Source organism: Portunus trituberculatus, chromosome 16 (genome assembly GCF_017591435.1).
Source record: "Portunus trituberculatus isolate SZX2019 chromosome 16, ASM1759143v1, whole genome shotgun sequence".
NCBI lineage: Eukaryota > Metazoa > Arthropoda > Malacostraca > Decapoda > Portunidae > Portunus > Portunus trituberculatus.
In genome coordinates this window covers 15136900-15143241 of record NC_059270.1, presented here as the reverse complement: position 1 = coordinate 15143241, position 6342 = coordinate 15136900, and the positions used below count along the sequence as shown (strand labels likewise).

Below are 6342 nucleotides of genomic sequence, written 5' to 3'. Positions count from 1 at the left end.
TGCTCCTTAGTGACCGCTCACTTACCAACATTACAGTGTCATTAACATTAACTAGAACATGTGTAAGACTATGGAATGACAATTAGTAGGATGGATGATTCTTGACTGTTAAGATTAGGCTTATATTTCTAAATCCATAGTGATTCAGCAATTCTAAACTCCGTTAACGTACTGGGGATGCATACTTGAAACTTCCTAAGACGCTTTTGGCCACAAGACCCCTTTCCTAAGCATCTATCCTCTGAAAGGAGCATACTCAAACGCTCTGCTGGGCGCTGCCATCTTTGAAAATGGCGGCCAAAGCACCTTCTTGGGAAGTCAGGGAAGAGGGATCGAGGCTTGGGGAGCCAAAGGCGCTTTTGGGAGCAGCAACAGAGGAGATAGGTGCATCTCTTGACAAGTGATTATGCAAATTGAAAGCTTAATATTGTGTTTAGAGTGACGTGGTTTTCTTCAAAAGTACAGGCAACCCCCGCTTAATGAAGGGGTTATGTTCCTAAAAAACCCTTCGTTAAGCGAAATTTCGTTAAGCAAATCTATTATAACAAGTTTAACCCCTGACTTGAACTTCCATTGAGAGTAAACAAAGCGAGAATGCATCATAGTACAGTGAAAGGTTTAATGAAAGTAAAAATTATGAAGTTAAACATTTAGGCAGTTTAATTTAAGTCATCATAATGTACACTAATGTATGTATGTACGTAACTTTATATGTTGATGATCTGAAATTTATGAAGGGAGGAAGAGTGAAACGGGAAAGACACTAACCAGCAACCTGTGGAATGTAAACAAAGGGAGCACCATTGTATCACATACAAGACTTATGTACCACGTTTACACAAGGCTTTCCATTTTATCCATTGTAGAGTCTCAAGTTCAGGAGGTTCTTTTAGCTTGCAAGGAAGATACGGTCTCACCAGCCTTCTTAATAGAGTCTGCTGACTTGAAAATAGTAGAGACAGTAGATGGAGGCGAGCAATGCTATTATGTAGTTTTCTCGTCTCTCTCGTGTCTGTGAATAATATCCAGCTTCACTTCGAGAATAAGAGATTTCCTGGTATTCTTGGCAATGCTAGACGACATTGCAGGGCATTTTGGTGGTAAGTTGAGTGAGAGAAGACGAGGTGCTGCTGACGCTGCTATTGTTTTTAACAGGGAGTGAGTGGTGCACATGTTGTCCACGAGAGGCGCTGGTGTATTCAAAAGCCTGTCAGCTTGCGTGATATGGCGAGGCTTTCAGAGTTGGAAAAATTACGGGGATAAAACTTCGTTAAAGAGAGTTTGGTATTCATTAAACGAGCAGATGGTAGTAAAATGAAACCTTCATTGTGTGAACCTTCGTTAAGCGGGGATTGTCTGTATTTATAGGGCAGCGAAACCTTAAAATAATACCCATAGTAAAATAATTAATGTGATAAATATGATTTTGGAGCATAGATAACTCCTCAGCTTTGGAAGTGGAGATGAATGCATCTCTTGGCTATTTACTTCACAAATTGTAAGCTTAATATCGTGTTTAGAATGAAGTGGCTTGTGTTAAATTTTGTTATATAGTAGTATCAGCTTAAAATGCTACCCATAGTAAAGTGAACAACGTGATAATAGTGTTCTGGGAAGATGAATAACTCTTGAGGAAACTTGGCAAAGATAAGTATGCCTCCTAGCAAATTTGACAAATTAACACTTTAATGTTGGGTTTGGAGGAAAATATTGAGCGCCAGAAATAGTTACTGGGTAGAAAAAATCGAAAAAATTAGCCATACCATAGTAAATAAGGCGATATGTGTGATGTTTGGCACATTCAACAGCAATAATTGTCTAGAACAGTATTTTTCCTCAATTTTCAATATTCTATCATAAAGCTTTCACACACACATTAAAATAATAAGCACTGGAATACTATAAAATGGTGGGGAGTAGTAGAACAAAAAGGCCATAAATAAAGTCTAGTACGAGTATATTGGGTTGGAATTTATGGCAATCTTTGGAAAATGCACGCATACCATCAGACTGGTCCAAAAGTAAACAGATGTAATGCTGTCACTTGTAATGATGCACCTTCACAACTCACCCTTGGGTGAGTTGTGAAGGTGCATCATTACATCGAGTTATTGCAGGACTGGAAAACAGAGATGGATGGGTGGATACAGTATACCTGGATATTAAAAGCTTTTGATAAATTCCCTCATGGAAGACTACTTTGGAAACTAGAGAACATGTGATGACTGCGAGGAACTTTGCTAGAATGGACAAGAGATTATTTGAAGGATAGGGAAATGAAAACTGTGATCAGAGATACATACTTGGGGTAAAGTAACTAGCAGAGTGCCACAAGGGTCAGTGTTAACCCACATTATGTTTCAGATTTATGTAAATGACATTCACATTGGGATAAACAGTTATATAAATTTATTTGCTGATGAGGCAAAGCCAGTGAGGACTGTCTGCTGTTGCAGGAAGATAAAAACAAGATCTTTGAGTGGAGCAGGAAGTGGAAATTGGAGTTTAATGCCAAGAAATGTCACATAATGGAACTAGGAAAGATTAAAAGAAGACTGGTATGGATCACTATCTGATGGGAGAGGGACAAGTATTGAAGACTAAAGAGGAAAAGATCTGGGAGTGATCATACAGGAAAATCTGAGCCCCGAAAAACATATAACAAGATATTTGAACAATCACATAAAATGTTGACTTATATAAAAGAGTGGTATTTCAATACATAGACAAAGATATGATGAAAAAAATTATCATAAGCATGATATGTCCAAGGCTGGAATATGCAGCAGTGCTGTGGTCTCTAAGCTCTAAAGAGGATATAAGAAAACTGGAAAGGATACAGAAGATTGCTACAAAGATGGTGCTAGAATTAAAGGACCTAACATATGAAGAACAACTGAAGGGAATGGGACTGCCAACCTTACAAGATAGAAGAGAACGTGGGGACCTAATAACAATGTACAAGATAGTTAATGGCATTGAAAAGATAGACAAAGAAGACCTGGTGCTGTTGACAGATGATGATGGAAGGACAAGGCAGTGTGTGAAGGATATTGGAAAATACAGTTTTCCACACAGAACAGTGGAAAAGTGGAATGCATTGGATAATGAAATTGTTACAGCACATAATGTGCATAACTTTAAGGAAAAATTAGATAAATGGAGATATGGAGATAGGACACTGAGCCCCACTCGAACCCTGTACAATACAACTAGGTAAATACGTACATGTAGTAGTTGACCTATCGTGATGTTAGTTATTTCTTTTATTCTTACATATTAGTGTTGTTGCAGTAATATTACTAATATTGTATATACATTACAGAATTTTTCTGAATATTTTTAAGGTGGCCCCAAGGTTTGACACTGCAAACAATTTTTAGACATCAGCTTCTTAACAAGGTACATACAATGTTCAGTTGTTATATTTAATCTCATGATATGGTATTCAGCAATATAAGCACAACCTGGAGATATCATAGTTATACATTTACCCTATTCATTCTCCCAAAATCTTAGATCATGCCTTGTTATCCTCAAATTCCCACCTCTTGTTAAGAAAAGAAACAACATAACTAAGAAGACACCAATTGTTTCAGGTCTACCAGCAACTGCAGTATGGAAGCTATATTTATATACTTTGCTACCCGACAGCTGCGACAGGAGAGGAAGATACAGTGACCAACTAGATCCTTTACACATAGATGACAATGAATCGTTAAGGAATTACAGATTTCCTAGAGAAAAAAATTATTGAATTATGTGAAGAACTAGAGCCACATAATGGGTGAAGAACAAGACGGTCTCACGCCATTGCAACACACACTCAGGTCTTACTGACTTCATGCTTTCTAGCAAGTGAATAGTTTCAAAATGTTATTGGTGATGTAACAGGTTTAACACAAATCAGTGTCAATTGTATTGGGCATGTAACAGATGTCTTGTTTAACATGGCAAAGACTCACATAAAAATGCCAACAAAAAGTTAACAGGACTGTGCAAGCTTTTCACAGAATAAGTGGCTTCCCAAAGGTCATTGGTGCTATCAATGGAACACTTATACCCATTAAGACATTAAGTGAAAATTAATATATGTATGTTAATAGAAAAGGGTATCACTCCCTCATTTTGCAAGTAGTAGCTAATGCAGACCATCTCATCACAAGCTACACTGTAAAGTACCCTGAAAGCACACATTATGCTTACATCTGGAACAACTGCCTTCTAAGAGATTGCTTCCAAGCTGGACTCTATCGAGACACACATCTCCTTGGTGAGCATTGCATTATATTATTATTAAACTCAATAGGCTGCTATATGCTTACGACTTGCATTCCATTAAGCAAGCAGAAGACATTTGGTGGACTTCATTAAACATTTGGATTAGAGTTCATTATCATTTGATGGTCAATGATTTATAAACTAGGAAAACATACCTATACATAGTATCTCTACTGTTAACATACATATACAAGTGAGATATTTCTATGTTATTTTTTTCTGATCACAGGTGATAATGGCTACCCACTTGAACCCTTTCTCCTCACTCCGTTTCCATATCCAAGCACCTGTGGAGGAAGAAAATACAACAGTACAACAGAAGTCATGCCAGAGCCTTAGTCATCATTGAGAAGACTTTTGGTATCCTGAAATCTCGCTTCCAGTGTCTCCATCATTCAGGCAGGTTTCTTCAATACGACCCCCAAAAATGTGGAAAGATTGTGGGAGCTTGCATGTTGTTGCATAACTGCTGCATACAACATAGAATACCAGTTCCTGAACTGCTGGAGGATGATGCTGAAGATGAGGATGATGATCATGGTGATCATGATCCTTCAGAAGAAGCAGGTGCATAAAATTACTGGACAGCGTGCAAGAAACATAGTGATTGATTTTTTTTTTTTTTTTTTTTTTTTTATGAATTCATCGAAATTACCCATGTTTTTCATTAAGTTAAGTTTAGACAAATATATTTAAGCTAATGTATTCTATTCTATTTACTTAATTAAGTTTGTATGTACTTCTATGTTTAAAATTTTGTTTATTATTTTATTTGTTAACTTAGGTTTGAATACTGAAGTTATTCCGTTAATATACATTATTGTTTTTCATTAAGTTAGGTGAGGTGAAAGTACTAAAATATTTAAGGTAATTACATTTACTATATTTTTAAGCTTAAGCTAATAAACATTATTACATAAATTTAAATATAATGCAGTGCCTAAGCTAACAGAGAATGTATTATTCATTAAGTTATGTTGATTTTTTAAAGCTGTCACACAAAAATGCATTTAATATTTTATATATAAAATATGCATTCATTGAATTCCTTATATTAATATACTAATGTTATATATAATAGATTTGTACTGCAGCTTCACTTTTCATACAAGTAGGGTGAGTTGGGGACGGATCATACAATTTTTTTTAAATAATCATAAAAAAAAACTTTGGTGAATTACGTATAGTTGAAGTTATTAATATAAAATATAGTCATTTGGCTATGTTGTGTGTAAGGCACAGTTTTGGCATCACAATATTAATGGGTGAAAATAAGGCAAGGAAAAAAAATCTAAAAGTGTACAGATCGTCCACAGGTGTGGACGATCTGTAAAGGCATGTAGGTCCCTCACAATTTATATATATATATATATATATATATATATATATATATATATATATATATATATATATATATATATATATATATATATATAAACAATTAAATATACTGCCAGTTTGCCCTCCCATTCAAAGTGATTGGCAACATAGATATGTACCTACAAAACGCTGCATGTTGAAACACAAAGTGAAAGGTTATTCATCAAACTTTTATTGTACAAAAAAGTACAAAAATATTCAGTATCAAATTGTTTGAATCACAGCAGGTCATCCTACACATCATACTGCTTAAACATAATAAAAGAAATCATCATTCAAATCCTTATAGGATGACAAAGTAATAAATATTGATATTTAGTAAACTGAAGATTTTTTTCAATCATTGAGGATCATCAAAATAGAATTAAACAATCTTTCATTCCACTGACATGTTTTTCTGCAGTACAAAAGTACCATATAGGGCTGGTCTACCCTACAAAGCCATGAAGGCAGGCCTACTTAACATTGTAGGATGCCAGAGAGTGCTGGAATCTGATGAATCGCTTCAATCTAGGGGTGGGTTCTGGCAATGGAGCAAACAAAATCCCCTTCACCTGCTTAACCTCAATATCTCTTTCATCTTAAGTGTTAGGGAAGATAAATGAGTCACTCAATTTAAGTGAGAATGTTCCGTACATTTAAAATCCAAGCTGTACGATAAGACCACATGCCATTAAAATG

The 6342-nt window shown here is 35.5% G+C and overlaps 1 pseudogene; it reads left to right on the top strand.

Annotated features, from left to right (window-relative positions):
• Positions 1-290: 290 nt before the first annotated feature.
• On the top strand, positions 291-4856 carry LOC123504429 (annotated as a pseudogene).
• Positions 4857-6342: the final 1486 nt, after the last annotated feature.